Source organism: Rhinoraja longicauda, chromosome 16, assembly GCF_053455715.1.
Source record: "Rhinoraja longicauda isolate Sanriku21f chromosome 16, sRhiLon1.1, whole genome shotgun sequence".
Lineage (NCBI taxonomy): Eukaryota > Metazoa > Chordata > Chondrichthyes > Rajiformes > Arhynchobatidae > Rhinoraja > Rhinoraja longicauda.
In genome coordinates this window covers 21,264,716-21,281,051 of record NC_135968.1, presented here as the reverse complement: position 1 = coordinate 21,281,051, position 16,336 = coordinate 21,264,716, and positions in this window count along the sequence as shown.

Below are 16,336 nucleotides of genomic sequence, written 5' to 3'. Positions count from 1 at the left end.
TATCTTGCTGAACTACAGCCATATATTGTTTGAACTCAAGCCATGATAAAAATGCACATAACTTTGAAATATCTCACGAGAAATTGTGGCTAATATAAAATTGCTGGACATAATATTCGTACAGAAGATTACGTCGGACACTAAATCCAGGCTTTATTCTCCTTGGAGCCCTGGGGCCAATGAGATCCTCCACGGCTGCTCAATGTAAGCACCAACAACTGCTAGATATACATGCAAACAAACACAGTCAGCAGCATCACGCCTCGATATCCATTGGAAATAGATCGGAAAATTGTACTAATATGCTACAGTCTGGGGGAAATAATAGCGTAACTAAAAGTAATTACTCGCGAAGCACTTACCCTGCTTTGAATCTCATTGTAGTGGGGTATCAATTTAGAATTGCAATCATCTCATGTTGCGGGCAGTTGCAAACTAATCGTGTTCAAAGCTTCCCCAATATAATTGAACCAAATGATGTGGAAATTATGCATAGGAAAATAACTGCAGGTGCTAGTTCAAATCGAAGGTAGACACAAAATGCTGGAGTAACTCAGAGGGTCAGGCAGCATCTCAGGAGAGAAGGATTTGGCGTTCAGCCTGAAGGGTCTCGACCCAAAACATCACCCATTCCTTCTCTCCTGAGATGCTGCCTGACCCGCTGAGTTACTCCAGCATTTTGTGTCTACCTTCGACGTGGAAATTATGTTCAACCTAACAATGGTGTCATTTATCCACCACACATGCGAGAGACATAATCCCATATGCTTCCTGTTTCATTCTCCTTTGATCCTTTTCTTTCAACCACACAGCTCACCTATTTTTAAACCATGGTTTGGTCAGTGCACCAATTAGGAAATCAGTAGTATATTCCATCAAGTTCCAATGCTCTGTATAAAAAGGTTTTCCTCTGCTCGGCCCAAAAAGCCTCATTTCTCCAGAGTTCCTGGCCCGCCAAGACGTAGAGCTTTTCTTCCTGTCTTTTTCTCTGGGAAGGAGTCCTCACCACCCAGTCATGACCCACTGGTCCCCCTCCTCTGGACTCCCTTGGACAGCTTTCTATCCCCACTAGACCTTTTCATCGGCTTTCAGTCTGAAGAAGGGCCCTGCCCGAAACGTCACCCATCCTTTCTCTCCAGAGATTCTGCCTGACCTGCCGGGTTACTCCAGCACTTTGTCTATTTCCTAATATTTTTCCAGCTACCTTTCCTATCCTCCTCCCCCTAACCCTGCATTCCTCCATCTATATCCCTCCCTCTGGCTCCTCACTCCACTTCCCTCCTTATCTGACACCCTTTTTTTAAAATACTTTTCCTCTCTAGCCTAGGTTAATTACTCCACCCCTGTCATGTATTCCTACCATCACCTGCCAGGCTTTGTCCTGCCCCGACCTCTTTTCCAATTATACCTCCCCCTCCCTTACTGCAATCTGTCTGAAGAAAGGTCCCAAAGCAAAATATCGCCTATTCATTCCCTCCAGATTGTTGGGATTGATGGGCGGCACAGTGGCGCAGCTGGTAGAGCCTCTGCCTCACAGCTCCAGAGACTCTGGTTCCATCCTGACCTTGGGTGCTGCTCACGTGGCGTTTACACGTTCTTCTCGTGACCGCATGGGTTTCCACCAGGTGCTCCAGTTTCCTGCCACATCCCAAAGACCTGCGGATTTCTAGGTTAATTGGCATCTGTAAAATTGTCCCGATTATGTAGGGAGTGGATGCGAAAGTGGGATAACAAATCTAGTGTGAATGGGTGATCAATGGTCAGCATAAACTTGGTGAGCCAAAGGACCTGGCTCCATGCTCCAAAGGAAAATGCTGTCTTAAGGATAGCGGCGTCAGGGGGGTATGGGGAGAAGGCAGGAACGGGGTACTGATTGAGAATGATCAGCCATGATCACATTGAATGGCGGTGCTGTCTCGAAGGACCTCCTCCTGCACCTATTGTCTATTGCCTGACCCACTAAGTTACTTCAGCACTTTGCTCGATTCCCACATCTGCAGTTTCCTGTGTCTCAGCCTTGCATTTAATCCTGCATTTATGATTCATCACTGCAGTCCCCTCAAACATTGGAAGTAGTTGATTCCCACTCATCATTTTAAGCACATCTGACAAATTATCCTATAATTCCTCTTGTGCAAACATGGCTTCAAATTTTTAGATCTTGCTTCACATTTTTATTAATTCAGACAAGGCAGCATGCAATTGAAGCTGTGCATCCCCACATGCTAAATGCCTGGCCTAATGGTATGGAGCTCAAAATTACACACAAAACTCACATTGTCACTTGTACAGAGCAGGGGGAAGGAGACACAAGTTCAATAATTCCTAGCCACAGTGCAACTGTGGGATATTAGGCGAGAATAAAATGATGGTCTTATGGAGGTGTACAAAATCATGAAGAATAGGTCTTTTGCCCAGAGTAGCGGAAATCAAAAAACAGAGGAAATAGGTTTAAGGTGAGGGGGGGGGAAAGATTTAATAGACATCGGAGGGGTATCTTTTTCACACAGAGAGTGGTGGACGTATGGAACGAGCTGCCGGACGCAGTAGTTGAGGTACTATCGCAACATTTAAGAAACATTTTGATAGGTACATGGATAGGACACGTTTAGAGGGATATGGGCCAAACGCAGGCAGGCGGGACCTGCGTAGATGAGACATTGTGGACCGAAGGGCCTGTTTCCCCACGGAATGACTATCACCCAAAACACGCATTAAAACAGTCACAGCTGAAGCATAACTAACAGAACAAGCTACTGGAGGGACACCATCTGTGCAAACACAAGTTATCATCTTCAAAAAGGAGGGAAAGATTTGAATAAGCCAATTAAAAGAAAAAAATGCACCGCAATCTATGTGTATCGTAAACACAATTGAATGCATTTATTCTTATACCAGTGGTTCTTAATTACTTTACTGATCCAATTAAACGGTAAATGGATTATTTAGCAATAGCCTGTTAGCTGTAGAAGGTTTTCCACACATGCGTGATTGATTGTAACCAGGATACTGCACAAAAACAGCCAGTGAAGTTTTACCACTCCGTTCTTTTAAAGGAAAGAGATGCATTGAACTCTTTAATTATATCCCAGATACAAGGAAAACTAAACGTCTTAAATAACATGAAAGTATTGCACTTTCCAGCAAAGTCATCTCCAAGATTTCTCTGTAATAACTAACTAAGGGCACAGCAGCAGAGTCGCTGCCTTCCAGCACCAGAGACCCGGGTTCGATCCTGACTATGGGTTCTGTCTGTACGGAGTTTGTACGTTCTCCCCATGACCTTTGTGGGTTTTCTCCTGGTGCTCCAGTTTCCTCCCACACTCCAAAGTCGTACAGGTTTGTAGGTTAATCGGCGTGGTAAAATTGTAAATCGTCCCTACTGCGTGTAGGATAATGTCAGTGTGTGGGAATCTCTGGTCGGCACTTTAATAAGCCATTTGGCCCACCTTGTTCATTCCAATCTTTTTGCCAAAATACACTGACGCTATTTTAGGTCAAGTTCTCCTTTGCCTTGCTTGGTCAAGGACCCGACTAAATGTCTTTTAAAAGAAGTGATTGTAACCAATTCCACCACCACATCCTCAGACAGCATGCTCCAGATATCAACCACTCTCAGTACAAATACTTTACCCTCAGATCACCTTTAACACATCTTAAGCCCATGGCTAGACACAAAGTGCTGCAGTAAATCAGTGGGTCAGGCAGCATCTCTGGTGAAAAAGGATGGGTGATGTTTCAGGTCGACACCCTTCTACAGACCCTTTTTCGCCAGAGATGCTGCCTGACCCACTGAGTTACTCCAGTACTTTGTCTATCTTCAGTATAAACCAGCATCTGCAGTTCCTTCCTACACACTTAAACCCATGGCTTCTTGCTTATTGGGGAGTCCAATTCTGACTGTCTACTCTATGAATGCCTCCAACATTAAAATCCATCCACATCCACAACACAAATTAGCAACCACTACAAGCAAAGATTTCAGCATCTGCAAATGCTAACTCCATTAAAGAAATATATCACAAAAGCTGCAATCTAATTTTAATCATCAAATAATATTTCAGGAAGGTGGAAGATTTTGCCTTGTGCTTCATCATAAGTAGGTCCTGGGTGTTTGGCATCCACTAACATAAAACGTGTAAAAGATAGAGTCTAATCAGGGGGGAGGAAGATAAACTAGCAGCCAGAGTGCAGGGAAAGAGGGGGAAAGATTATGAGAGAGAATGAATGTGCGTCGGAGCAAGCGACAGGTGGAGAAAGAAAAGCAAGATGCTGAAAATTGAATTTTTGGAGAGGGTTAACTAATGGTTCCACAACATTCTTTCCAGTCTTGGAACTGCAGCTGAAATGGTGTCCCCAGCTGAAAAAGAGATGAATTTAACCACTCAACCATTGACAACTGTCAGAAAACAAATGTTCCTTAATAAATTCAACTTGATCTGGATTGGTACCAGCACCCAAAAAAAATCTCTCTGGAAATTAAAATCTCAGTGAAGCTTGTACCAGTCACATTGAGGCGGGGATGAGAGGGAGACAGGAGACATTCCAATGGATTTAAGGGTCAGGACTGATCATCGGAACCAACTGTAACTGAGCAGAAAGAAAGAAACTTCTGAATTAACAAGTAGCCACTTTGAACAAGTGTTTTAAATTCCTCTCTCAGCTCCATACGACCAATCTTAAGGCACTTAAATTATTGCATACCTAAAACATAATACGAGCGTGGAAGAGATGTACACTGTACACAAACCCTCGCAATAACAGGCCATGCCGGGGGTGGATGGTGTCTGTTATTGCCAACTGACCGCTATAACAGAGCAAGGGGGGTAAATATTAATGTTTAACCCAAGGCTGGGAGGGAAGAAACGCTACATCGGGAGAGGCACCTTTAAACCAGGGGGAAGTTATAGGCCGGGGAGTCTGAGGCCCCGGCCCCACATGCAGTGCACCAGGGACTGGCTCAGCCCCACATGCAGTGTGCTGGGGACTGGTCCGGCCCCACATGCAGTGCACCAGGGACTGGCTCAGCCCCACATGCAGTGTGCTGGGGACTGGTCCGGCCCCACATGCAGTGCACTACAGGGCCCCACATGCAGTGCACCACAGGGCCCCACATGCAGTGCACCACAGGGCCTCACATGCAGTGCACCAGGGACTGCCCCGTCCCTATATGCAGTGCACCACAGTGGCCCTGGCTCCACATACAATGTACCAGAGGCCCCGGCCCCACATGCAGTGCACCACAGAGGCCCCGGCCCCACATGCAGTGCACCTCAGAGGCCCCGGCCCCACATGCAGTGCACCACAGAGGCCCCGGCCCCACATGCAGTGCACCAGGGACTGGCCTGGCCCCACATGCAGTGCACCACAGAGGCCCTGGCCCCACATGCAGTGCGCTAGGGACTGGCCCCGGCCCCACATGCAGTGCACCAGGGATGGGCCCGGTATTCCCACTCCCTTCATGCTGCTGGCTCTCTCTCTCTCTCTCTCTGCTCCCACTGCCAGAAGCACGCCATGTGGCGCTAGCTCTTTGGGTAACTGGTGGAAGTGGGGGCAGTGCAGCAGGAGCCTCACACCGTTACCAGGCAACCAAAGCACACGTTGCCAGGGCGACGCAGGTGCAATGGCGGCCAATGCATCTACATCCAACACCGGGGGATCTCGCTTTGTGGCAGCCACTGCAAACCTGTGCTCAATGCAACCCTCTACAATAGTGTTTTATAAGTTCAAGGAGCTGAATTAGGCCATTCGGCCCATCAAGTCTACTCCGCCATTCAATCACGCGTGATTTCTTACCCTCTCAACCCCATTTTCCTGCCTTCTCCCCATAACACCGCACTAATCAAGAATCTGTCAATCTCTACCCTAAAAGTATCCAATGACATGGCCTCCACAACCATCTGCGGCACGGTGGCGCAGCGGTAGAGTTGCTGCCTTACAGCGAATGCGGCGCCGGAGACTCAGGTTCGATCCTGACTACGGGCGCCGTCTGCACGGAGTTTGTACGTTCTCCCCGTGACCTGCGTGGGTTTTCTCCGAGATCTTCGGTTTCCTCCCACACTCCAAAGACGTACAGGTATGTAGGTTAATTGACTGGGTAAATGTAAAAAATGTCCCTAGTGTGTGTAGGATAGTGTTAATGTGCGGGGATCGCTGGGCGGCACGGGGATCGCTGGGCGGTGGGCCGAAGGGCCTGTTTCTGCGCTGTATCTCAATCTAAATCTAAATCTAAAAAAAATGAATTCCACAGAGTCACCACCCATTAACTAAAGAAACACCTCCGCATCTTATCATATCATATATCTACAGCCGGAAACAGGCCTTTTCGGCCCTCCAAGTCCGTGCCGCCCAGTGATCCCCGTACATTAACACTATCCTACACCCACTAGGGACAATTTTTACATTTACCCAGCCAATTAACCTACATACCTGTACGTCTTTGGAGTGCATCTTCTTCCTAAAGGTACGTTCTTTTATTCTGAGGCTGCAGCCTCCGGTCCTAGACTCTCCCACTAGTGGAAACATCCTCTCCACATTCACTCTATCCAGGCTTTTCACTATTTGGTTTTACTGCTCGTTCTCTCTCCCTGTCAGTGCCTTTCTGCTGCACTGCTTGCTGCCCACTAACCTCCATCACAAGCGGGCAGTTCGGTCCGCTGTAACCAAACGCCATTTCATAGGGGTCTGTAATTGTGAGGGTTTTACTATATGGCAAAACATGGATGCATTTCAATTTAAAATTTAATGTAAACTTGCTTCCACTCACACTTTATTGAAAACATCTTCCACGCAGAGGTGGATTTTACAGGAGGTAGCCAGCCACCCATTCTTCATTGAGCTTAGAATCTCAGTATATACCATGCACAGGGCAGTGGGCCTGAGATGCTGGTGTTCAAGGGTGGAAGTTTGAGCAATGGGACCCATTGGAATTGAACATTCAAATATTGCAGATGCCATAAATATTGGAATAGAACATTGAATATTGGAATATTGAATATTGAAACATTAAATATTGCATAAGAAAATAACTCATATTACATATTATATTAAATAAGAAATATTGCATTCAATATTGCATTGATATAAAATAATATTTAATATTGAATGTAATAATTAATGTTATTGTATTAATGATATTCAATTAATATTATTTCAATTAATTCCATATTAATCAGAACATTGAATATTGGAATAGAGCATTGGAATAGAACATTCAAAAATTGCAGATGCCGTAAATCTGAAATAAAAAAATTTAAAACGCTGGAAGCACTCAGCAGACCAGACTTCATGTGTGGAAACAGAAACAGCTCCCATTTCATGTCTGAGTGGGTTCAGAATCCAAAAGGTCCAGGACCTGAAACGTCAACTATTTCACCTTCCACAGATGCTGCCCGAACTACTGCGTGTTTGCAACATTTTCCGTTTCAGCTAATGGAATCGACAAGTTTGTTGTCCAGACTGACTTGGATGCGTTTAATATTGGTCAGGTATCATCGATAAATAAAGCCACAAGTAAATGTGAAAAGGAGTAAGCCACACAGCCCCTCCAACCACTTCTGTCATTCAGTAATATCCACCTCTATCCAGAAGACACTGGTAGTGTGACTAGCTGATGAGGCATACAATGGACCTCTAAAATATCAGAGCCCAGTCCTACCGTAGAATGCCAGATTCCCCCTGCACGTTTCATAATTTGGGGCAGCACAGTGGCAGAGTGGCTGCCTTACAGCACCAGAGACCCGGGTTTCATCCCCGACAACAGGTGCTGTCTGTACGGAGTTGTACATTCTCCCTGGGTGGGTTTTTTGCTCCGGGTGCTCGGGATTTTCCCCACACTCCAAAGGTGTACAGGTGTGTAGGTTAATTGGCTTCACTAAAAAAAAAAATTGTCAATTGTCCCGAGTGTGTAGGATAGTGCTGGAGTACAGGGTGATCGCTGGTTAACGAGGGACAGGCACAATGAAAATATTGCTTTCGGAAGAATCACAGGCACAAAGACTCAGACAAACAAACACAAATTATACATAAATCCTTCGAGACAGTGACAAGAAAAACAAAGACTGTGCAAAGATTTTGGGAGATTCTATGAGCGATTGGAAAGATGCTATATAAATCTCAGTGTGTAGAAAAGAGCTGCAGTTACCAGTTTATACTGAAGGCAGACAAAGTGCTGGAGTAACTCGGCAGGTCAGCAGTATCTCTGGAGAAAAAGGATGGGTGATGCTTTGGGTCATCTGAAGAAGGGTTCCAACCTCAAAACATCACCCACCCTTTTTCTCCAGAGGTGCTGCCTGACCCGCTGAGTTACTCCAGTACATTGTGGCTACCTTCTATATAAATCTCAGCCTTTCCTCGTCAACTGAATCTTTCTACTCTCTATTACGGGAAGTGAAGTAAATCAATTAGCTATTGTTCCACGATTCAATTAATTTGTGGCTGATCTGTATATTAACTCCATCTGCCTTATTGTGTCCTGCGAAGGCTAATAGCTTGGCCTTCCAAACATCTATCCAAGTTTTAACACTTCCAACTCCATCATCCCTGCCCCAACTGTCTCAAAACATCTTGGAGAAGACAGTTCCAGATGTCTCAGAAGTTGGGCAAAATGCCTTGTGGGAATTTTAGTACAAAGTGTCCCAGCGTTACAGAAATGCACACCGAAATGTCTCATTCAATTTCCCGCACCACAAATGCTGCCTGATCTGCTGTCCTGCATTTTCTGTTCTTTTTATTTCAGAACTGATAAAGCGCATGTTTTGATTCCACAATGTGGAATCAGCCAGTCCACAATGTGGAATCACCGAGTTCACGCCGACCAGCAACCACCCATACACTAGTTTAGTTTAGAGATACTGCGCAGAAACAGGCCCTTTGGCCCGCTGGCTCCTTGCTGACCGGTGATTCCTGTAAACTAGCACTATCCTACACATGAGGGATCATTTTGCAATTTTTACCAAAGCCAAATAACCTACAAACTTGCATGTCTTTGGTGTGTGAGAGGAAATTGGAGCACCCGGTGAAAACCCATGCAGTCACAGGGAGAAAGTGCAAACTCCATATAGACAGCACACAAAGTTGAGATTGAACCTGGGTCTCTGGCGCTGCAAGGCAGCAAATCTACTGCAGTGCCACTGTGCTGCCCTTAAATGGATGACCAACAACGCAGAAAAAAGAGTGGAGTTTATAGCAAGCGTGAGTTTCAAATTGTGCAGCAATTTTGAACAATAGCTATTGAACGGCATGGAATTTTAGCTTATCTGATATAGTTGTATAATAATTTTGCAGTCACATAATTATGGTGGAGAGCGACAGGCATAATAACATTCATTTCATATCAAAGACTACTTTTTCTTCCCTTCCACAAGAACACTCTGGAGAAGAAGCTAGAACAACAAGGAGTAATGTCACAAACCTCAGAAGAATGATCTGTCATTTGAGATTTTACATGGAGCAAAACATTCAACTCAACGTTCAATTTTCCAATAAAACAGCAAAGTGATGGCATCTCCACAAACGTTGTCAGTTGAGCAATAGGTTTAAGTGTTCAATCAGATAGCATCCCTTAGTCTATTGAAGCATCAAAAAAAGGAACAAACCGATAGAACAAGACTTCCCTTACTTAAGTGTACAATCTCCATTGGGAGATCAATTTCCCCAACGTTGAGGCACAACTACTGCCTTTAGTTTCACATTAGTTCAAATTTCTGAATTCCAAACCTTTTTCGTTACAACGTCAAATTCCTTACTTCAACCAACTAACTAAATTATGCATGTGTTGAGATGAACATCTTGATAAACCACAGTTTGAGCGGAGCATGTTTTTCCACTTCAGATTTGCTCAGTCATTTTGTGGATGCAACATGCAAGCTCTTTTGTCGAGGCAATAGATTTTGTGGTTACGTGCAGGCAAGCAATCCAAATAAAGCACTAACTCCAGTAACCAAAGAGCAATGAGTTGCTCCAAATTCTGGCTGGACCTTGGAAGTCCCCATCTTATTTTGATCCATTGCGCCTTCTTTAAACACAACTTCAAAGTAGTCTAAAGGTTGATTGATTTTCTTTTAGTGATTTTCACTGTACAGGGCATGGGTGACAGCACACTTGCACCACTGCCTACAGATTTGGTCACCTCATTTTAAGAAAGGTTATATTAGCTTTGGAGAAATTACAGAAATTTCAGTTTTATTCCTGCTGATAAAGGGATTGTCTTATGAGGAATGGTTGAACAAGTAGAGTCTATTAGTTTAGTTTAGAGATACAGCAGGGAAACAGGCCCTTCAGCCCATTGAGTCCGCACCAACTAACGATCACCCATGCATTCGTTCTACGATATACCAGTTTTGCATCCTGCACATTAGGAACAACTTAGAAGGTAGACACAAAATGCTGGAGTAACTCAGCAGGTCAGGCAGCATCCCAGGAGAGAAGGAATGGGTGACGTTTCGGGTCGAGACCCTTCTTCAGACTCCTAGGGACAACTTAGAGGCCAATTAACCTGCAAACCTGCACGTCCATGGAATGTGACAGGAAATTGACAGGTTCTTGAGCAGCAAGGGTGTTAAAGGTTACAGGGAGAAGGCAGGAGAATGGGGTTGAGAGGGAAAGATTGATCAGCCATGATTGAATGACAGAGTAGACTCGATGGGCTGAATGGCCTAATTTTGTTCCACACAATAGGGACAGTTTACACAGAGGCCAATTAACCTACAAACCCACATGACTTTGGGATGTGGGGTGGGGGTAGGGGAAACCAAAGAAAACCCACACAGTCACAGGGAGAACGTGTAAACTCCACACAGACAGCACCCGAGGTCAGGATCCAACCCGGGTCCGTGCCCACTTATTATCCAGAGAGTGGGGAGATGATAAAAATTCCAGGATGGTGTGGGAATAACTGAGACCAGGATTTAGTGAACCCACGATGAATGATGGATAGGGTCTGGTGTGAAAACATTGGATGAGTGTGCGATTCAGTTAGTGGGCCGGCAATCAGAATTTTGAATCACTAACCCAGAGACAAGAATTTCTCACCATGTCATGGATGGAATTTAAATTCATGCAACAAATAATCTAGTTAATCATGAAACTCCTGTGATGTAGCAAAAACCCTCTGGCTTTAGGATTCCAACAGGGAAGAAACTCTGCCACCTTTACTTAGTCTGACTCTACACCCATGCCATGTGGTTTGCCATGATCACAGTGAATGGTGGTGCTGGCTCGAAGGGCCGAATGGCCTACTCCAGCACCTATTGTCTATTGTCCATTAACTAGACCTTAGAAATACAGCATGGAAACAGGCCCTTCAGCCCATCAAGTCCACGCTGACCAGTGATCACCCCATATACTAGCACTACCCTACACACTGGAGACGATTAACCTACAAACCGGCACATCTTTGAAGTGTGGGACGAAGCCAGAGCACCCAGGGAAAACCCACACAGTCACAGGGAGAAAGTACAAACAGACAGCACCCACAGTCAGGATCGAACCCGGGTCTGTGGCTCTGTAAGGCAGCAACTCTACTGCTGTGCCACCCTAAACTGAATCATGAGTTAGGAAAAGTTAGATGCAGGCAATAGATGATAGCATTGCCAGTCATGACAACATCCTGGAAATGAATACAAAGCAGAGTTGAGTGATACAGCGTGCAAACAGGCCATTCTGTCCACCGAGTCCACGCCGACCACCAACCACCCATAAACTAGGGACAATTTACAGAAGTCAATTAACTTACCAAAACCTGCACGTCTTTGGAGTGCGGGAGGAAACCGGAGCACCTGGAGAACGTGTAAACTCCACGTCCTTTCTTAAAACATTTTTTTCAAGAATACATTGCAATTACGTGGCCATTCACATTAGTAAATGATCTCCCACATACAAACCTGTTGGGTTGAATTATATTAATAGTACAGCACAGAAACAGATTTAAACTGGAGATAGACACAAACCACCAGAGGAACTCAGCAGGTCATGCAGCGTCTCTGGAGAAAAAGGATGCGTGAGGTTTCAGGTTGGGACCTTTCTTCTTCAGACTGAAAGTAGGAGGAAGGAACTGGAGGTAAGAAAAGGCTCAAAACTGGTCAATGCCAGTGCTTCAGTTTGACACCAGCTTCATCCCACTTCAGTTTATTGATCCTTAACGTTGCGCACTAGTAATACTAGGTTCAAGCTATTACAGTGTGCCCCACATTACTGCCAAATAAAGAGGTGTGAACTTCATATCACAACAATATAAACTAATAAAGCCAAACTCATTTAGCAAGGATTCAATGGGAAAAATAAAGGGTTTACATTACGGAAAATCCAGATACAGATAGTTTGCAGGAAATACATCCCCTCTAACACAGAAATACAGGATCTTTTTCCTAAATTTCTTATTGGAGTTACTATTGAATGCTTTATATTTAGGATCCAAATCTAGGACTCCTAAGCAAGTGGAAATATTTTCTATGCCTCCATGTTACGCAGCCTAATACTACAAAGACAGTTATTGGGTTACATTTTAAATTTCCCCTTTCAGAAAGTAAAGTTACAATTTGTTAAGCCTTTCCTCCATTCTGGTCGCATTCCTGTGAATTCCTTTCAGAACTTCCCAAAGTCCTCAACTCTTTTATAGCATGGATTCCTTTAGTCTTCATTCCATCTTTCTCAACCCTTTGTTAAATAAACTTCCTGTACTGTGATCATTTTTGCCTAGATGCTCACTTACACTTATTTATTTTAACAAATCTGACCAATTTACAATGACAAGGTCCAGCAATCATTCTTCAGGGAGAGTAGGCATGGACAAGTTAAAAAATATATTATTCCCTTTCCCCACCTCTTGCCTGTTTATTTGGGAGGAGATAACATCTTTATTCCAATTTGTTGTCAAGATGTTATAGATTCATGGCGTCAGGAAACAGGCCAATGCCAACCAACATGCCCCATCTACACTAGTCCCATCTGCCTGCATTTGGCCCATAAAACTCTAAACCTGTCCTCTCCATGTACCTGTCCAAATGTTTTTTTAAACATTGCGATAGTACCCGCCACCTCAGGTGGCCCATTCCAAACACCTACCACCCTTTGTGTAAAGAAGTCACCCTTCAGGTTCCTATTAAATCTTTCTTCACTCACCTTAAACCTATGCCTACTCTGGGTGAAAGACACTGCGTCTTGGCCCTTTCTATTCCTCTCCTGATCTTGTACGCCTCTATAAAATCACCTCTCATCCTCCTACGCTCAAAGCAAAGCTAATCCATTGCCAACTTGCTGTTAATCACATAGTTTCTACATCACAATGGGATCTAGAAATTTTACTACCTTTTTTTGAAACAAAAAAAAATCACGGTTTAGTACTGCCAGTACACAGGAGATTTACTGAAATCAGTACACATGTGGCGGCTCTTTGAAGAGGCCAATTAATTTGCCCTACCCCTCTGCTCTTCCCCACAGTTCTGCAACATGAAGGTTTTATGCAATTCCTTCATTAGAAGCTATCCTTGCACCAACCTTTGGACTTGAACATGAGCTTGTCAGACAGAGCATTCCAAGTTAGTGCAACTTCCCGACACTCATTTTGTAGTTTCTTTTGACAAATTTGAAAAAACTCTCCTTGTAAAAAGATAAAATCATTTCAGCTATTCCATCACCTTCAAAGAAAAGTTCATTTTTTGGATTTGCAGGAAAGAGCAGTCTACTTTAAAAATTTGGAAATATCTATGGCATCAGAGCAAGTGAAGATGTACTACAATTGTAATCACACTGCTTTGCAGTCAGCACCACATAACAAAAAAATAACCCCCAGGAGATGCTGGAGATTCGTCTGAATTCCTGACACTTATTTCACATCAATACAATTCAGATTGCCAACTCTGGTAGAACATGCAAAGTAATATCCACAAGCTTGATGACTGAAGGGCACTTACTCCATTAAAGGTACAAATTAAATAAAATAACCAACGTACGTGCAGTAATTAAAATGGATTTACTAAAATGGTATTAAATAAGTAACTAGAGGCAAACGCACCTACTCCTGAAAGGCATCCAAAGCAATAGACAATAGACAATAGACAATAGGTGCAGGAGTAGGCCATTCAGCCCTTCGAGCCAGCACCGCCATTCAATGCGATCATGGCTGATCACTCTCAATCAGTACCCCGTTCCTGCCTTCTCCCCATACCCCCTCACTCCGCTATCCTTAAGAGCTCTATCCAGCTCTCTCTTGAAAGCATCCAACGAACTGGCCTCCACTGCCTTCTGAGGCAGAGAATTCCACACCTTCACCACTCTCTGACTGAAAAAGTTCTTCCTCATCTCCATTCTAAATGGCCTACCCCTTATTCTTAAACTGTGGCCCCTTGTTCTGGACTCCCCCAACATTGGGAACATGTTTCCTGCCTCTACTGTGTCCAATCCCCTAATTATCTTATATGTTTCAATAAGATCCCCCCTCATCCTTCTAAATTCCAGTGTATACAATTCCTGACACTTATTTCACATCAATACAATTCAGATTGCCAACTCTGGTAGAACATGCAAAGTAATATCCACAAGCTTGATGACTGAAGGGCACTTACTCCATTAAAGGTACAAATTAAATAAAATAACCAACGTACGTGCAGTAAGCAGAGATAGAGAGAGTTATATCTTCCTGTTGCCATTTTGGGTTTGCTGTATGTTTACTTGTAATTTAAAAAGTCTGAGTGGTATTTTTTTTGGGGGGGTTTTTTTTTTGGAAGGGGTTGTTTTCCACTACCCCTTATCCATTTGCTCAGTATCTCAAATTGCTGACTTTACTTGAATGCATTCTTGGAGGAATTATCACCTGACTTCACTTCCAAGCACTCCTCCACCCACCCACTATCCACCTTGTCATTGGTCCCTCAAACCATCTATCGCTATAGCAATCCATCCTCCAGAGCCAATTAGGATGTGAACCAACCCTTAAGTCATTTGAATGCTTGATTCCTGACTGCAAACACCTGCCTTGCCTCTCCCTTCCATTTCCAGAGCAAAGGAAATAGATGCAAAAGCAAGTTGGCCTGGAAATCCTTGTACGTGTGAAAATGCGCATTTAAAGGGCACTGCACAGGGTGCCAGTGCCTTGTGGGAGCAGATGACTTACATGCTCAACCTGCAAGGCATCATGTGTGTAAGCATGGTAAAACCCCAATAATCCAGAACATGGATTTCTAGAGAATGTGGGTTTAAGGTGAAGTGGGAAAGATTTAATAGGAATCTGAGGGGTAACTTTATGACACAAAGGGTGGTGAGTGTATGGAATGAGCTGTCAGAGGTGGTAGTTGAGGCAGGGACTATTGTAATGTTTAAGAAACATTAAGACAGGTACTTGGATAGGACAGGTTTAGAGGGATATGGGCCAAACGTGGGCAGGTGTGTCTCGAGGAGATGGGACATGTTGGTCGTTATGGGCAAGTTAGGCCGAAGGACCTGTTTCCACGCTGTATGACTCTAGATCTGTGGGATTTTGGCAGTCCTGGATTAGCAGATTTTCAAGACTATTTGATGTTTCTCTTACGAATGCCCAATCACACTGAATTATTTCACTTTCTTTACTTGTTGTACATTAGTATAATTGGTTTTCCAGTGAACCTGCTGAGTTTAAAGGGAGCGGGAAACATACAAGACTCTGGGGGAAGCTCTGACTACGACGGATGCGAAGAGCAAAGCTGGCATGAGTGTGAGCCAGGGTCTTGCGTTCTCGCACCCTCGAGGTCGGCTGCGGGAGGCTCCCCCAGGGCACAAAGGAGGACAGGCGAGGAGAGCGACATCGGTTAGGTGGATGACCAGCCGAAGGAGACGGCTGCAGGGACTCAGCAACATAGGGCTCGTCTGGATCGGGCTCCACACCATCAGACCTAGAGCGTGGATTGTACTTTGGAATGGGGCCAAAACATGGCGCCTCTCACACCTGGTCTTCGTGGACTATTTCTGTGCACTTTGCTAATCAGTTTGGTTTAGTTTACTGTCACGTGTACCGAGGTACAGTGAAAAGCTTTTTGGTGCGTGCTATCCAGTTAGCAGAAAGACAATACATGATTGCAATTGAGCCATGCACAGTGTACAAATACACGATAAAGTGAATAACGTGAATAATGTTTAGTGCAAGATATCGGGGATTGTGCTTGGGCATGGCGATACTTTACTGAACTGTATGCAAAAAAAAAATTAAAATCCTGTGCGTTTGTCCGTGTAACAATAAAGCATGATCGACCATTGATTGCAACCCCCCCAATGTTCCTGACCCCTTGGTGCTCCGAATCCCAATCTCTGGTTCCTCCTGCACACTTGGCCCATAGTCGGACCCATAGTTCAGCTGCGTTCCAGACCC